At 47.5% G+C, this 19,247-nt stretch overlaps 1 long non-coding RNA gene across 1 annotated transcript in view; it reads left to right on the forward strand.

Moving 5' to 3' along the window:
* Positions 1-16,932: 16,932 nt before the first annotated feature.
* The window catches only part of LOC147711610 (uncharacterized), a 91,380-nt gene continuing 89,065 nt past the window's right edge, over positions 16,933-19,247 (forward strand). Inside the window, exon 1 of the long non-coding RNA XR_015295952.1 lies at positions 16,933-19,012. This is a non-coding gene — a long non-coding RNA (uncharacterized LOC147711610). The remainder of the gene's footprint in view (positions 19,013-19,247) is intronic.

Raw genomic sequence — 19,247 nt, forward strand, 5'->3', positions numbered from 1 at the left:
TGCGCAAACCTTCAATGTTAGGAATCTCCTTTCACACACAAGTTGTATATATAAAGGCACCGACACAAACGGTGTGTCAGACTTTGCAGCACAACTTGAATATTGTTGAAATTCAGTCAAGATTATCATAATTTTCAATGCTAGAGTGCACAGGGATACCAAACAATTGTTTACTTTTATTCGAAACCACATCAGTTTCCAGGTGAAAAGTGGGGGGCTAACCATGTCAAAAGAGGAACTTTCTCAGAACTGGGAAATGCCAATTCCTCGTTTGTGACCCGACCCCCACGTAATTTCACAGTGTACCGGCTAATCCTTTTAAACTTTAGGTACCGAGGCAGGATCTGAGGCATCCCTGGATAGGTCTGTACAGTATAGACATGAAGAACTGAAGACCAAGCTCAGTTACAGAAAAACACTAGCATTTCAGCATAGCTGAACCATCTTCAATTTACACACGTTTGACATTCTCATGTTCTTATCGTGGCTATCTGTAAAATTTCAATTTTCATTTCAAGACTACCAGACAGGTCAGCTGTGGTTTCAAAGACCTATTATAGGGTTACTAAGAACCTACAGAGGCTTATAGCCTGCCCTTGAATATCATTGGTTAGCTTTATTGACACTTTTTTTGCTGACTTCTTATTGGATAGCTTTTCATGTCACAGCTTGTCCATCTTATATTTGGCTCACCCATGGCGCATAGCCTCTTTACCACCTCTTTCATTGACTGGCCTGTATCATTCCACTGCTCACATTTAGGGAACTACTTTTTAGTTTTGGCTTGAGCACTCTAGGAAATTGTATGGACTTTCCAGCTGTCTCTCTCACGTTTTCTCTGTTCCACCGCACTCCACATTGCGGCCTCTATCCCATGTGCTTTGCCCCCCAATCCTAGTTGCGTTCTCCTTGTGTAATTCTCCCCTGCCCCCAAAGTGTTTTTCTTTCCCTAGTGTGCCTCAACATCGCCCTCTGTGTTGCTTATTTTACACTCCCTCCACTCGCCTTACTTTGATTTAATTTGCCACCTTTAGCGAACTCTACGTTGCTTCACTCAACCTGCACCTTCTTTGCACTCCAAACCCCTTGCAGATCTATAAACTTTTTTTTAAACTGTTGGAGGATCCGGCATCTTCTATTTGCTGCTGGGTGGTTCGTGGTGCATTATGTGCTTTCATGTTTTAAACAAAAGTTGTATTTTATTTACTGATCCATGTGGCATCTACCATATTGGATCAGTAGATAAAATCAAAGGAAATGGCCCCTGCGTCATAATGCTGGGGCAGTCATGCCTGGTGACATTGGTGAGCTCATCTCACATGTATGAGTCAGAATCATGCCTGCGGTTGCATCATTATGGATTATTTGTTGATTTATTTATTTTTTTTAAATTCAAAGATGCTGCAAAACCTCGGCAAAGGCATTTGAATTTTTCCCAGCGCTGGGTTGCACCGGTTAAAAGCATTGGCAAAGGCACTAGGTCAACTAGGCAAGGCTTATTGGCTTTGTCAATGCATATTTACACATTTTGTTAACTGGGTTGTGTTTTAAGCAGTAAAATATCAGGACTGACTTAGTTTAGAGTAGGTGAACTCGAGTTCTGCCCTTGAGTATTCTGGTGCATTTTGGTGTTTCACCGTTCAACTTATATAAGCTAGCTGGGGAGTTCTAATGAGCATCAAGTTAATATTTAAAACCATATTAGATATTGCAGGTGTAGGAAAGTTGGATCTGCTACTATGGTTACCACCACTTTTTGCCTGGTGCTAAGCTGTTATTGACTAGTCTGACTTGGGTCCTGCTAATCAGGACACTAGTCTATCTGCTTTCTCCCTAAACTGTTATGTTCAGTACTTATGTACATTCCAGACTGGATACTGGGGTACCCTTATAAGTCCCTAGTATATGGTACTAAGGTACCCAGGGCATAGGCACCCCAGAGGTCCCCCATGGGCTGAAGCCTGCGTTATGCCACCCATGGGAAATCATTTGAAATGGAGCTACAGGCCTGCCATCGCAACCTGTGTAAGCTGGTACTAGCATCACTTACTAAAGATATAGGCTTACTATATCTAGGGTCACTGCACCTAAAACATATGTCACCCCTATAGCAAGCTTTTGCAATCCTGAAGGCAGGGTGCTTGTTTCTAAGTGAGAGGGTGCACCTGCATGAGCAGTACACCCTGTGCAGCCTATGGAGTCCATTCTCCCGGGTTATCAGTGAAACAGCCATATACCATATAGAGGGGCACCGAGTAATTCGCGATGACCATCTCAAAAGTAGCTAAAACGAATCCTATCATATATGGTATCAAGCATGTTGGAATCCTACCAACACAACATAAACGGTATGGGAGGTATGATTCCAAGCACTGGAAGAGCCCTCGGTTAGGCTCTCCATGTCATTGGTACCAGTCTTCCAGACTCTGACAGCACAAAATGGTTGCGGCTGACCAGGGACACGATTCTGCCCTCCTGCTGCTGAGCCAAGCTCGAGCAGGGGAAGGTAATACAATAGGCATCCTGTCACAGGGAGGTGTGACCACCTTCCAGACAGGACTTAGTGCATTGGGGCAGCTTGGATGCGCTTGCCGGTGCCACTCAGTCTGCATGAGGGGCACCTTTGTTGTCCCCATGCATAGTCCAGTTCAAACCAGTCCTGGGAGCTGTTGGCTACCGTTCTGGCGTGAAACTGAACAAAGGACATGGGAATAACCTCCCCCCTGTCCAGCCTCTCCTCTGGGAGGGTCCCCTGAATTGTCCCAACCCTTTCCTAAGGTTATTTAAGGACTTCCCTGTGGCTGGGTCCCTAGATTCCTCATGGGATAAGAGTCAGATCAGACACCACTTCTACTTCTACCGTCTGAGCACTCTGGACTTTGCTGGACTTCGTTTGAGCTTGACTTCATCTCCCTTCTAGTTTGCTGCATTGTCTGTGCCTGTGCACCATATAGGAACCTTCCAAGGCCTGTGGGCATCAAAGACACCTGAAGGAATTTCCCTTGGAGTGAAAGAGTCACTCCCCTGCATTTGCAGGCACCGCAACCAAGTCGACCAGTCTGCTGATCCAGAGCTCCTCTGTATTCTGAAAGGTTCTGCACATAGGTGGTGGTTTTCCACAGCTCCTGAGGCCTGCCCTGCCCTCTCACCAAGTTTGACGCCAGTATCTCTTGTGGGGGTTGCAATAACCTAACCTCTGTGCACTGCGTCAACTTGCAGTTGCAAAGGCTTATTGGCTTCCTTAAAAGAAGATCTTCAGGCTCAAACCTCGAGTACCTCCTGTGACCAGAATTTTCAGCCACACTGCACCTTGTGCATCGTGGCCTGCATCTTTTGTTGAGCTGCTTGAGGTCCTCTCGCGACTCCAGTGCCTCCGGCCTGTGGGTCCATTTGAGGGTCACCTTTACGTTTGCTGGGCACCCCTGATTGCTCGGGACCTGCCCTGACTCCCCTCCTTGTGGTGAGCCCCAAGACCTTGTTGGTCCTGACATTGCACCTTCTTCGACTTCTGCGTGGGGGTGCATTTGTCAAGGCTTGTTGGTACTCCTGCTGGACACCGACCCCTCAGCAATCAACATCCAACATGGGATCGCTCGTGCACGGCTCCTGGTCTTCCTTAGCATCGCCTGGCCTCACAGCTGCAGAGTCAAGGTCCTCGTCAACTCTCCTGCAACTCCTGACATTGATTGGCATTTGTCTTCCAGATCTCCTGGTCACTCCTGAGTAACATAGACTCTAGCCCCTCTGCTTGCAGGTACTTCTCATCTAGAATCCATCTTCGGATTGCACTGGACACTTTCTCCATAATCAACCGCAGGACTTTCCTGAAGTCCTCCATTGGGTTCAACAGTGGTTTCTGACACCACTTCACACCTATGCACCCGGCTTCCCTGGTATAGGTAACATGGATAATAGGGTATCCACAGGTTGGTTGACTCTCCAACAAGCTGTGTTCCACATGGTTTCTTCAGGATCCACTGGGAAGGGTACTTAATCTTTAAAAATCTAACTGTGACTTACACGTAGACTTGTAAGGAGCACGCAGTTGTGTTCTCACACTGCGCACGCTCACCGTGGGGTTCCTAGTCACTCACCTTGAGTACTTCCTTGTGTCCCCAGCACTTCTACGCCCTCTCGACATTGTCTTGACTTGAGTCGTGGTTCTCATACCACTTTGTTAGTATAGGGTTTGGTCCCCCTGTGGTCCACTGTGTATTTCGTGCTTTTTACTGTGATTTCTATGCAAAGTATTGTGTGCATTGTGCATATCTCCGGGTAGGAGATATCTAAACATATTAGAGGGTATTATATAATAAATGCATATTTTTATAAATACCTTGTGTCGTTCTTTTTCACTTAATCAAAACATATAAGATCGTGTTCTGGTGAAACAAGCTGCTTTACACTCCGGGACTAAGCCTGAAGGGTGCTCTCCACAGCTACCACTTAGAGAGGTTTCTATGGTTGTCTAAGATCCTCCTAAATCACCATAAGGGTTGTCTGGACTGGTGCAAGGTGTACACTTACATAAGTGTATATCATGTACCAGGCCTGCTTCTCACAGCAGGGGTATTGTATTTTGCTCCACAATGCTATTTTGTGGCAACTTATTTAATTTTATTCTTGACTTATTTTATTCTTATTTTATTTGGATAACAAAATGCATACACTGAGTTGTGGCTGTATGTTGGTTAGTTAGCCTCACCTCACAAAATACAAATTCGAGGATTAGTAAATGCATATTTTCTGTTGATGCTCTGTTGGGCTCTGTAAAATCTTGGTTAATTGCCATGTAGGGAACTTTATCCCATTTGCAACTGAAGGTTAATGAGGGTTGATAATTTATTGGTGAAAAAGAGATACAAGTAAGTAGGAATGCTTTTCACATTAGGGTAACAATATATGATTACACTTTGCTATCTCAGACAAGATACCAGGGTTTAGATGGGACTGTGAAAAAGCCCACAGACAAGAGAATCGCTAAGATACCGAGGCCATTGTCCAGATAATAAAACCTGATTTAATCTCTTCTCAAACAATGTTTCTTTTTTTTGTTGCTTTCTTTCACAACCCACACTTGACTTCTTTTGTAACTGATTAAAAACTGAGTCAGGAAAATTTAAGTGAAAGACAATCTGTCCGACTTCACTGCTTGTGGGTGTGTGGGGGCCGCAAACCAGAAAGGCTGCCAGCGTCTCGACGCTTAAGTTATCTCCCGTCAGTGTCCGACCCCACAAGTGAACCAAGAGTGTGGGAGCTCCTTTGTACTTGTACCCCAGCAGTGTCCGTCAGTGCCAGTGTCCCTGTGACGTCACCTTTGGTAAGGACCAGTGCTGCTTCAGTATCAGTGTCTGTAAAAAAGTCAGTGCTCAGAAGAGCCAGTGGCCCCACAGTGGCAAAATGCATCAGCTCCCAGGGGCGTAGTTATCAACAGTGCAGCAGGTGTAGTGGCACCGTGGCACCATGGCCCAGGGTTGTGGGCGGCGCCTCTGCACCACAATAATGGTCTTCATTTCCTACTTATTTGGTGGGGCAGGTGGTTCCATGTAAATTGCTTGCCCAAGGGCCTTGGCACATGACTCCATGTAATTGACCTTCTATCAGTACTAGCACTGTCAGTGTCACCATCCACATGTGCCTGTGCCCCCCCCTCCCCCCAAGTCATCATTGCCATTGCCCGCAATGGTCGCCAGCGCCTTCACGCTTGCGCCCTACCATGTCAATGTATATTCGTGGCAGCAGCCCACAGCTGTGACTAGCCATCCTTTTCACTGTCTGCAGAGTCCGTCTCTATCACCTTCAGTCCCCTCAGTCTCAGTGCTGCCATCACTTCCAATGTCTGTGTCCTTGCTTTGAAGCTATCCTTTACTACCAGAGCCTCACCGCAGTATACCTCCATGGCATGCAGTTCATCAGGTCCAGTACCCCTCAGTGTACATCAGGGTGAGGAGCCTTATAGGCCAGTGTCTGTTGGTTCCTGCACATACTGTGTCAGCGTACAGCCCTGCAGGCACCACGAGGGAGGGTTGTCAGCAGTGCCAGTTAGAGCTCAGCCAGTGTCAGCAAAGTGTCACCGTCCACCAGTGTCTTCACAATCTCAGGGCCTGGGTCCCGATGCTATTTGCATGTGTACATTTAGCTTCCATGCTTAAATAGCTTTTTTTTTCGAATGTAAAACGATTTTTGACGGGGATACAGAATTTATACATACGAAGACTTCTACATGAGTAAATGTATATGCCAGGGGGGAGGAGGGGTGTGGGGGGGGGGTGTCAGTCCGTCTGATTGTGCACAACCCAAACCTTACCTGTTTGTGGGATTTCACAAACTCCTTTGCCAGCGCTCACCATATTGGTGAAAGTCAGAGGTTTACTCCTGCTAAAGGTAGAAGTAAGCCCCTTTCCAGAATGGGAGAAAAAAAGAAGGGAACACCCCCACAATTGGTGGAGTTATAGGAGAAGGGGTTTATCCGGTGGGGGGGGGGGGGTATCTTTTTCGTATAGAGAATTCTTTCCAATCTCTTTGCCCAATATATTGGTTTCACCCAGGCGCAGTTGTGCACCATGTAATATTGCTCATGTGGAAAAGAATCTACATGCATTCAGTTTCAAACTCACAAATGTTCACATTCACCGAGTCCCGAAAACAAACGCAGGAAAAAGAAATGGGAGCAGGGTAAGAATACCCTGACCTTCTAGCTCTGGTGCTGGGAACAAAAATGTTTTAAAAATAAGTGCAGGCTACTGCGCTTGGTGTGAAAAGGGCCCCAGATGGGCCAGGTCCCGAGGGCATTTTATAAAAAAAAAGAAGGGGGCCAGATGGACCTTCCTCCATGGACTCAAATTAGCCCCAGGGATCACCACCTACCCGGGGATTTATTCAATAAATGGAGTGGGGCTGCTTGGACCCCCCTTCTTGGCTGTTTCAAGCCCCAGGGACCACCACTTCCCTGGGGCTAAGTCAACAATAGTGCGGGCGCCTCCACCTCACTGGGGCCAAAATAAAATTTGAAGAGGTAGGGTGCCACACAGCCCCCCTCCTGGGCCATATACGGCCCCAGAGACCAACACCTCCCAGGGCCAGCTCCTGCTATGTCCCGGGGTGCCCACCCCCGGGACATAGCTGTTTCCTCTGACTTTGTGGGGGCTTCAATAGCTTCGGTCAAGTCAGAGCAAACACAAACTTCGCTCCCAGCAAGCGAGAGCCGTTAAACCACTCCAGCTTGCTGAGGCTTGACTTTTTGTCTGTTTCCCTGCCAGCTGTCAAGCAGGAGGGAAACCGACAATAGGATTGTTCCCACACACAGGGAGCTGCATGTTTAGCAGCTACCTGTGTGTAAGAGCAATGCCGGCTCTCGTAGGAGGTGGGGAGCTGGCAGGGACCGCGGGGCACTCAGTACCCCGGTGGTCCCCAACGGTGCTGACAGGGTGCCCTGGGTGGGCTCCAGGGCACCCAGCATTTGAAGGCCGTGTCCCTGGGGCCAGAGGTCCTGGGTCTGAAATCGGGCAGGGGCGTGCAGCCCCCACCCTATTAATTTGGCAGGGACGGAGGGATGGAGTCCCCCAGGGCTGAAAGTGGCCCTGGGAGGGGGGTTGTGCAGCCCCCCTCCCCCATTAAGTTCTGGCCCGGATACTCATTCAACTGTATTCCATTCCACTATACACCACTCCACTCTATACCACACCAGTGTACACCACTCCACTCTATGCCACTCCACTCCACTCTTTGCCACTCCATTCTACTCTAGTCCACTGGATGCCACACCACTCTATGCCACTCCACTATATGCTATTTCACTCAACCCCACTCCACTCTATTCTACTCCAGTCTACACCACTCCACTCTACGCTATTACACTCCTGCCCACTCCACAATATACCTCTCCAATCTAAATCACTTCACTGTACGACTCTCCAATGTACGCTACTATACTATACAATATTACACTATGTGCCATTCCACTGTATGCTACTGCAGTATATGCTATTGCACACTATGCCACTCCACTGTACCCCACTCCAGACTACGCTACTCCACTCTACACTACTCCACTCTAAGCCACTCCAGTGTACTCTCCTCCACTCTATATCATTCCACTTTATAAAACTTTACTTCAATCTATACCACGCTAATGAACTCTGCTCCTCTCTATCCCCGTACACTCCACTTTCCAAATTTGCACTCAATGCTGTGCCTGCTCACGCTATTGTACAACACTCTCCACTCTACAATTGTTCCAACACTGTATGACACAGTAATGTACTCTAATGTATGAGGCGCCACTCCAACTTATGTTTCCTTGAATCTACCCTATGCCACTTCAATGTATGCCACCCCACTCTACAGTAATCCAATGTAACCTACTCCACTCTATACCACTCCAATCTTCAACCAATCAATCAATCACAAGATTTGTAAAGCGCACTACTTACCCGCGAGGGTCTCGAGGCGCTGAGAGAGAGGAGGGGGGGTTGTTGCTACTGCTCAAATAGCCAGGTCTTGAGTCATCTCCTGAAGGTCAGCAGGTCTAGGGTCTGTCGACGGGTGTTCCAGATCTTGGCGGCGCTGTGAGTGAAGGATCTGCCTCCGGTGGTCGTTCTCCGGATGCGCGGGACGGTGGCCAGGGAGAGGTCGGCGGAGCGGAGGTGACGGTTGGGAACGTAGAAGGAGAGTCAACTGTTGAGGTAGGCTGGTCCGGTCACTCCACTGTAAAGTATTCCACTATACGCTATTCTACTGTATGCTACTCCACTTTACGGTAACCCACTCTATGCTACTACAGTGTACGTCACTCCACTCTACACCGCTTCAGTGTATGACACTCTTCTCCACTCTATATAACTCCACTCTGCAAAATACTACCACACTTCAAGGCACTCTACGACATTCTACTCCACTCTATCCCCGTACACTCCACTGTCCAGCTCTATACTCCACTCTATGCCCATACACTTCAATGTACAACATTCTATTCCAGGATACAACATTTTTCTGTATGACACAGCACTCCACTCTACTGTGTGAGACCCCACTCCAATGTATAACAGTTTATTACCTAGGCTTCACCAGTACACTCCATTCCATGCCACTCTACTCAATGACACACCACTACACTCTATAGTTCTTTACTCCACACTACGTTACACCACTATACTCCACTGTAGGAGAGTTTACCTCACTCTACTCTACTGTACAACACTCCACTGTACCCAGCTCCACTGTTTCACACACTATATTACTCTATGCAACTCCACTCTACAATACTCTACTACAGTATATGCCACTCTCTGATGACGCTATCCTCCAAACTACACTAGGCGGAGATTATATACACCTCAGACAGTGAATGTGTGGTTGTGGGTCTCCAAAACAATATTCCTGAGGCTCTGGTATTGAGATCTTTGTGGTTCATTCTCCCCTTCTTTTTGATTGATGATCCCTTTGAATATCCTGAGGCATCAGTATGAATCTAAAAGATTTTCGAGCAGTAAACCTGCATGCCTGTAGGTGGCATTGTTTGGCTCCGCATCTGCGTCGTCCGTGCCGGAAGTAAAGTGCTCAGTACCTATTTGTTGTTCACTACATCGATACATGGTTCAAAGGGTATACACCAATGAGGAACACACATTTTTTTATTTTTATAATTCTTTATTCATGAATGTACAAACAAGGCAGAACATACCTATTATCGTCATATTGTTAACATTCACGGTTTTCTATTTTCACCCCAACAGTAGGTAATACAGTGGTAATCCCCCTCAATAGTTACGAATCTATGTAATGTCCATACCTTCAACATGGCCACTCGGCGTGTGACGCTACACACCTATCTACGGGGAGGTTGATATAGAGCGATTATATCCATACATATGTCTGAAGAAGAAGACCCATCCCCTCCCACTCCCACCCCAACTATCCCGCCCCCAACCCCCCTTTCTCCTGGGCGCAAGAGTCTCTCATAGGTATGATTCTCCGGTCGACAGTGCCGACTACTTTATCACTGTGTTCACACTGAAACCTAAACTCCAAATCTGACATTGGTATGTTTGTCCCCAGACCTCTCTATTCAGTGAGTAACCTGTGGTCCGTGTCCCTGGGATGGTGCCGGGTCCCGTCTATCCAATTCCAATAGCATGACCTCCCAATCCATAGCTATGGGATTTTTCCGCCTCCGAGTGTCCTCCTCCCTCTTAAGGGTGGCGCTCTCTATCTGGCCCCATTTAACAACGTCCCCTCGCCATGTCTCCGCACTGGGCGCTCTGGGGGATTTCCATCTCATGGTGATCGCTCTGATAGCCAAGAGAAGGACTTGATCCACAAATCTCAGTTTGGCTTTCAGGGGTTTAGGGCGGTGGCGGGCTCCCACTAGGCAGTACAAGGCAGTCTCCTGTGTCCTCATGTGCGTAACCTCTCTTAGTGTCTGACATACCTCCCCCCAGTAGCTTCTCAGTTGTGGGCATGCCCAAAGCATATGAAGGAGGCTCGCCTCTTCCGCTCTACACCGAGGGCAACAGTGGGGAGAGTCTGGAAACATCCGGTGGATCCTCTCAGGGGTTAGATACGCCCTATGAAGAACAATGGACTGAATACATTTAAATTTCACATTCCGTGAGACTCTTTTAGGGTGTTTGAGCATAGTCTGCCATATATTATCTGTTAGTTCTTCCCCGCTATCTTGTGCCGAAGTGTCCCGTAAGGAGGTAAGGGATATCGCTGCGTTGGTTCTGATCCCAGTATATAACCAACGTACCAAGTGTCCTCCAGTCCCCATGTAATGAATCAAGTGTACTAGCTCGTGTCTAGGTGGTTGGGTCCGTTTTGGCGCCCAAGTCGTCCGGATATAGTGGGATACCGTGGCATGCAACAAGTATTTTCCGACAGAGGTCCCCGTAACTTGTACAAAGGTGTCTTGATCCAGAAGTATGCCATCTCCGAAAAAGCTCCCTATCTCCTCAACCCCATTCTCTGTCCAGTGGTGCAGTGTCTGCAATGCTGCAGTGTCTGAGTGCTGCATTCGATGCGGTGGACCACGAAATTCTAATCCACCGTCTCGCCAGATTGGGCGTAACAGGATTGGCCCTGAAATGGCTTACATCTTTTTTGAGTAACCTTTCTTTCAGAATCTGGGAAGCTGGTGTACTGTCCAAATCTACCCCCCTCCAGTGTGGTGTCCCTCAGGGCTCTTCTTTGAGCCCTACTTTATTTAACATATATATGGCCCCACTGGAGGAGGTAGTGGCTCCCTTCGGGATCAAAACAGTCACTTACGCGGACGACACCCAACTCGTCGTCTCGCTAACCCAACAAGAGGGATGTCTTGATAATCTTTCCGCCTGCCTTGCCAGAATATTCTCCTGGATGTCTAGTTCGCGGCTCAAACTTAATGGAGCAAAAACGGAGATCATGCTCCTGGGTCATCACTTTACATCTCTCCCCAAAACCGCCTGGCCCCCCCTGTTTGGGTGAGTTGCCCATACCGAAGGAAAAAATTAAAAGCTTAGGGGTGTGGTTTGAGCCTGACCTAACCTTTAAGACGCAGGTACAGAAAGTTGCAGGCATTTGTTTTGGCCTGCTACGTTCAGTGCGGAAAGTTCTCCCTCTTCTGCCCCCCCAGTCCAGGACACGTCCGATCCAGGGGTTAATACTATCCAGACTGGACTACAGTAACGCCCTGTTTTTGGCAGCTCCTGAAGCTACCATCAATATCCTTCAACGGGTGCAGAATGCTGCAGCCAGGATGCTTGCGGGTGCCTCAAGAAGATCTTCGGCTAGACCTGTCTTAAGAGCACTTCACTGGCTGCCAATACGCGAAAGAGTCATCTTTAAATCGCTATGCATCACCCATAAGGCTCTTCAGGGTAAAGGACCTCCGATCCTCAGGAGCCTGATTTGCCCTTAAAAAACATCTCGGGCTCTCCGGTTGGACCTTGGAAATTTTGCTAAGGTTCCCAGAGTTAGGAAGGCACGAACAGGGGGTCGCCGCTTCTCTGTAAATGCGGCAAAAAACTGGAACTCTATCCCCAGTCGGATTCGTACCGAACCCTGTCATTTTAAGTTTCGAAAGGCCCTTAAAACATTTATTTTTCCCAAGGACTCCTAATTATCGGTACCCTCTTCAGTTTGTTCTCTGTTCCATTTTCTGTTTAGCGCTGGGACCCTTCCGGGCAGCCATGCGCTTTATAAATCAAATTTCATTTCATTGTGAGTCTCCCCTGTGGTGTTGGGAGACTGACGCTGTGTATGCTAGTGCCGTCTTCCAGCAATTGAGGGCAGTACAAAGCAATGGGTGACATGTCTGGGGTATCTTACTTTTTGGCAGCAGTAAACTATGTAATTCTCCCCAATCTAATCAGTCCGTCGTGAGTCCAATCTCGTGGAGGTTTCTACCTGCCAGCCAGAAGGACAACCACTGGAGCTGGCTAGCGTAATAGTAACCTCGGAAGTCTGGGACTCCTAGGCCTCCCAGTCTGGTGCCGAGCTGGAGTTTGCGGAGACTTATCCGCCTTCTGCCCGTCCCCCATATGAGAGTGATCAGTAGAGTGTTTATCATGTTAATTACCTGTTGTGGGAGACATACCGGCAGGTTGACGAAAAAATACAATAGGCGAGGGAGCATGACCATCTTGGCTATCGCAATGCGACCCATGACGGACAGAGGTAATGAGGACCAGAACCCAATGCTGCTGCTGGAGACCAGTGATGGCCTTGGAGATATTACCATCTATCTGATCCTTCGCTGCCCTATATATTTGGATCCCCAGGTATCTAAAGGTGGACTGTGCCACTGGGATCTGATAATCCCCGAAGGGTATGGAAGGAGGGTGAGGTGCGTCCCAGAAATAAAAGCAGACTGATTTATCCGGGTTTATGGCTAGTCCCAACACTATTTCGAACCTGCAGAATGTGCCATACAGTTGTGTATGGTCCGCCTCCAGATCCCGGAGGTAAAGCAACATGTCATCCGCATATACGGAAATTAGGTGGGATGTCCCTGCCACTGGAATACCCAATTTTTCGGTGTGCATGCGGAGGGCAATGGCCAGGGGCTCGAGTGCCAGAACGAACAGCATTAGGGATAGGGGGCAGCCCTGCCGGGTTCCCCTATGCACTAGGTATTCCGCTGAAACATATTGCCCCCTTCTTGCCCGGGCAGTGGGATCGGTGTACAGCAACCGAATCCATCGCAATAAAGAAGCAGGGAAACCAAAGCATTTCAAAGCTTCGAACATGAAGGGCCAGGAAAGTGAGTCAAAGGCCTGCTTTAGGTCCAATGCAATGCACCCCACTCGGTTCAGTTCCGTCGGTGATGCAGCCATCAATGCGTGCAGGCGTCTCATATTCAGGGAAGTATTACACAGAGGGAGGAATCCACACTGGTCCCAGTGTATAAGAGCGGGCAGGTGCGGTTGGGTCCGCAGGGCAATAGCTTTACTCAATATTTTATATTCTGTAAAAACATGGATAGAGGCTATAGTTTGCCAGTTCTAGAACATCCCTGTCTGGCTTAGGTATGGAGATCACTAGGACCTGTATGGTGGACTTCGGCAAGTGTCCTTCCTCAAACGCTGTCCTGTAGATCTTTTACAGGACTGGCACCAGTGTCTCAGCATAGGCCGAGTAAAACTCCACCGGGAGCCCGTCCATGCCCGGCGTCTTATTTCTATTTAAGTGTTTATTCGCGGCACGTATCTCATGTTGTGTGGTAGGCCCCTCAATTGCCTTTTGTGTTTCTGCTGCTAAGGATGGGAAGGGGAGATTGCGCATAAACTCAGCTATCTGCATATAATCTCTTAGGCCTGTAGGAGCATAAAGTGCCTTCAGGTGGTCATGAAATGCCAGGTTAATGTCGGATTGAGTATGTACTAGGGCGCCCATTGGGTTACGTATTTGTGTAATTGTTGGTGGGTCCGGTGTATCCCGCGCCAAACGTGCCAGGAGAGCACCGGAACGATCTGCTTCAGTGTGTTGTCTCCGCAGGTAGGCCTTAAAATCTACGTTCCGCAAGGACTCTAACGTTTCCGCGTGATCGATGTATACTTCTTGTAATTCCCTTTTTTTCTCTGGATCCACGCTCGCCTCTCGCTCAAGCCTCTTTAGTCGGTCCTCCACCTCGCACAATTTCTTGTGGATTTCTTGTCTGGCCCCTACTAATTGACCTATCGCTGCCCCCGTACCACCACTTTCATTGCATCCCACACCACCAAATTAGAGGAAGCGGAATCCCAGTTGTCCTCCAAGTAGTGTGTCAGGGTGTCCGATAGGGTCGCCCGAAACGGTCCGTTCTCCAGGAGATGTGGATTAAGGCTCCAGGTCGGCACCGGGGTCGGCGTCGGCACTCTGCCCCAGTGGAGAGTGAACGCTAGGGGCCTATGGTCCGAAAAGGTTTTCACCAGATACTCCGAGGAGCCAACCGACGTAACCAGAGTTCGGGAACACAGTAAGCGGTCTATCCGGTGTGTAAATCATGCACTGGGGAATGTAAGGAGTATTCTTTATAGAAAGGGTGCAGTGTTCACCAGCAATCAGTCAGTCCCAAGCCATCTGCCCATGTAACAAAGGTATCAGTCAGCTTCGTGGCACCGGACGTCTGGGGGGGGAGTGACCTGTCTAGGTCCAAATCCAACACAGCATTCCAGTCCCCCCGAATACCCAGGGGATATCAGCCCAGTCTGATAGTGCCATCCCCACCTTGTGTAGGAATTTATCTTGTTCATAATTCGGGGCATATACACTGCCCAGGATTATCAGTGTGCCATCTAGGGTGCCCTTCTCCAGGATATACCTGCCCTGATCGTCCGTCCTCCTGTCCAGTGTAGGAGAGTAGGGTCTGCTATCCTATGGTCACCCCAAATGTTTGCTTTTTGCTTCACTAGTTTATGACTTAATGTGGCTGTGGGACTGCTAATCAGACCCACAGCCTGCTGTTCTCTCTCTAAATTAACGCCAATGCACTCTAAGTGCATTACGAATTGGAACTGGTTCACCTTATAGGCCCCTGTAACAGTGTACTCCAGGTACCCAGGGCATAGGTGTATCCAAGGCCTACCAGGGGCTGCAGCATGTATTGCGCCACCCCTGGCCTGGCCTCCATATTTGACACAACTGGCTGATCACTCAACTGGGGTAAGTTGGTGCAATCACCTCTTACTTAGATATTGTTAGGGGTGGTCGGATTTGACCCCATTCATGAGTGTTCAACGTAGATTCCTCAGGGCTGCGTAGAATGCTCTTTCCTGCAAGTATTATTGTGCCCCTGAGATCCTTTTGTGACTTTCCCGAAATCTCTTACTGCCTTAGGCTACGGTAATTTTGAGACGCTCCCTAACTAGCAGAAAAGGGAATCTCACCCGCGAATCCTTGCTTGGCTTACTGTTTGGTTACTGACCACGCCCCCTCTACTCAGCGTTCTGCTCCGTGAGGTTCCCGTAGCGTTCTGAGATCCTGCTTTGCCTTAACGATCCCGTTTGTACTCCTTTCCTGTTCCTGTGGTTTTCGCCCTTGTGTCACAGTATTTCTTTCTCTGGCCTGTGTCCTACCCGTTGTTCGTACTTCCCGTTCTGTTCCGCTAACCTTCTCCTTACCGGCACGCCCTCCCTCTGTGCCTAGCTCTCCCTTCCGCCTTGGTTCCCCGACAGCCCTTCACTCCTCGTTTCTGTCAGTTGTTTGCTGGCGATTCAGCCCTGTATTTCTCAGCGGTCATTTCTGTTGTTTATTTCAGAGGGATTGAAGGGGTCCTGTTTGTGTGTGTTTATGCGCTCCACTCCGTCTTTAGTTTACGAGTGGAGCGCTGCTTCGTCTATCTTGTATTGTTACATGTACGCCCGTTCCGCTCCGTCCTAAATTTACGAGTCGGACGTGGTGTGTATTTTGTCCGTGTTCAACGTTATTTGTTTCCTCACTCCGCTCTGTCTTTAGCTTAGGAGCCGGTAGTGGGGATTGTCTGTGTTGTGTGTTATTTGTTTCTCACTCTGCTCTGTCTTAAGTTTATGAGCTGAAGTGGGAGTTTCTGTATCACTTTGTCTTTAGCTTTATAAGTGATACCAGTTTGTCATCAGCTGCGCTTGTGGCCCTAGTCTTGCTCTGTCTTCAGTTTATGAGCAAGACTGGATTTGTGTGCATTCTGCCTTGGAGGTATCTTTGCTGGTAGTCACCAGGGTTCCCTTCTGTTACTCCTGGTTCTCGCCTGGACTACTAGCATAAAGCCCTGACACTCACCTGGTGAGGTAAGTGGAATGCTATGTTGAACACTTATTTATCAGTCCTGTAAATTACTGGTGAGGTTAGTATTGTTGTACGTTTATTTCCAGCGATCTCCTGCCATCCAGACTGCAGCTACATCACCTTGCTGGGGGAGAGTGGTATACTCCCTGGGATAATTCCCCCCACACTTTTTGGTAGCAGCTGACTTTGAGCGAGTTATCTCTTCTTGCTTGGGTCGTTGTTGTCTGGAAGTGTGTGGGACATTCATCTTTGCTCCTGTGGATGAACAGCCTCTACCGAGGAGGATCCTTGACAGGAATAGTTCAGCCTGAACTGCAAGGGCAGTTCCTCTCTAGATGCGAGCACAAGCAACTCCATTCTGGTTTCAACTTCGTTCAGCACTATCAGTGAGGTGCACCTTGAGCCCTGTGGTACAGCAAGCATAGCACCTATGTCTGGGCCTACTCATAGCCCTTAAGACTGAAAAACAAAGGTGCCAACTGTAATTTCTGCAAAAGTTTCAGCCACTGTTGATCGAACTTAATGCATAAACATCAAATCATCGTTCTGACCCAAAACATGCATCAAATCCTTCTTTTTAATTGAAATGTCCACATTTAAAATGGCAGTGGTCCAAAAAAGTAATGTCAGATTAATGATGTTATTTATGTACAACTAAATCAAAAGTTGCCATGCTCACTTTCTTCAAAATCTTTGTACAAAATATCTCATGGTTCTCTGCTGAATTGGAGTGCATCCTTTCTAGACCACTAGCAGGCACGTGTGACTGTAATGCCCATGTAGCTGCTCAATTTCTTAATGCATTGACTAAGGAGCTTACTTTGGAGTGCAGATTTTCAGCAATCTACCAGTCACCCATGTACATGTGCAAGGTAGTTTGTACCTACATATTATTAACATATGTCATTCTGAACCAGTGCATCGCTGAGGTTGTAATAGACTAAAAGGTAGGAAATTCCTAACTGCCAAGCAATATGTTGAAGATGGATAGTAATAATGTATAGAAATCTATGAAACTCTATAAGAACTATCTCATCCTTACCATATTACAACAGGTCAGCTTGGTTGACAATGATTGCACCACTTAGCTTGCAAGATGGATAGACCTCTCACTCTCTAGTTTCCAAGCTGTGACACTGGGGGGCATACTTACAAGAAAGTGGCTGAGTGCTGTCTTACGCCAAAATTGGTAACGCCACTCTCTGACAGTTTTAAAATGCAGAATGCACCGTATTTACAAGATTGGGGCGCGCCCCTGCGTTACCCCTAGCCCTGGCGTTAAAAACGCTGCCTAGCACCAGTGCAGGCACCATAGCGCCATTTTGCTCGGGTGCCTGCGCTGCTGGGGCAATTGTTTATGTGATGGTAGGGATACCTTCCTGCTGCACATAAACAATCTTTAGAGGCGATTTGCTCTATCTATGTGTGCTTCAGAATGCAGCACACGTGGAAAGAGCAAAATACAAGGAGAAGTAACACATTTCTCCTTGTATCGCATGCTTAAGACCAGGTATTCCTTGACGTTACTTTTTGGTGCTGCCCCATACCTTGTAAATATGAGGCAGCATCAAAAAGCAATTAGTGTTGTGGTGGAATGCCCACTGCAACACCCATTGCACGCCCCTATCACGCCAAGTGCTGTGTGAAAAGGGGCATTATTTACTAGGTGGCGTTAAACCACGTTAAGTAAATAAGTCAAAGGAGTTAACGCCACCAGAACATCTGAAAAAGTGACGTTCTGGTGGCATTGACTCCCTGTAAATATGCCCCCAGTTTGATGTCTATCTCTCCTCCATTCATACTGAACTATGGAAAAACACTACGCCCCGGAAAGGATGGAGAATGTGGCGCGCTGTTATTTGGTGAAAACCCCTGTCTGCAATTCTGTGTAGACTGGGATTTGCATCAAAAGCCATGAGTGGTTCATGGGAACAGCCATGAACCAACTATGAAACGCGCCTTGATGCAATATAATGCAATGAGCACATTGTGCTGCGTTGTGTTACTTTGGGTTACAAACTAACACAAATTGTGATTTTCCTTGGTTTACAAAACCCAAAAGTCTGCGTCGGGTTGCACTAAAAACATAACACAAACCTAATGCAAATTCTCTATAAATCTGGGCACTGACCTCAGGCATGGACATCCTCAAACATTCTCCTGTAAAGTAACAGCAGAACACTTCTCCTCTGAAGTAAACGGTACATCCCAACTCATGATTAATTTATCGCACTTAAATTCTGCAATTGCATAAGGCAAATGCCTACCCCAAACAAGTAGTGGACATTCAAAGAAATTAATGAGAGTGTGAAAGAACATTGTGTGTGCACTGTGAAGCTTTAACCAGAATGCAACTGCTGGGTTTACCAAGGTGTTTGTAACAGTCTATCACTTATCTCTAGCAATTAGTAATTTGTACTCCTTAATTAATCGCTCAGACCAGTACCTGAACAGTACCAAATCCATTGAGAGATACCGTAGAAACCTGCTTGCTCAGGGTAATGAAAACTGGGTCAAAAGTGTAATTGTTGTAGTGTACAGTATATCTACAACCTTAACATCTGTGTTTGTAAGTCCACACACTGAGGTGCTAGCACACTGTGTTTGACCCAGATGAGAATGTGCCCACAAGTTGAACCCGTAACAAGTGAAAGGTGTGTGTGTCTTTCTCTCCTCCCAGTCCCATTCACCCCACTGACATGGACTCTCTGCTACTTACCTACCTGTGGCGTGAGAGGTAGATGGGATTGTGAGTCGTGAATATGCATAGCTCATGACAACAAGATCACAGGTTAGTGACTTTTATTGTGACCGCTATAAATCATTTTTTTCTGTATAGGATTTCTTTTCCTCTTGAAGTACATTATGTTTGATGAAGACTGAACGCATTTTTTAGAAGGGTGATAATTAGCGCTTCATGTTATTGGCACAACTTGTGCAGTACGTCCAAACCAGTATATTACAATTATATGTGTGCTCTGCTGAAGACAGCCTTTAAATTTTGGAGTGCTGAATGTCATTGACAT

This window comes from Lissotriton vulgaris, chromosome 5, assembly GCF_964263255.1.
Source record: "Lissotriton vulgaris chromosome 5, aLisVul1.2, whole genome shotgun sequence".
NCBI lineage: Eukaryota > Metazoa > Chordata > Amphibia > Caudata > Salamandridae > Lissotriton > Lissotriton vulgaris.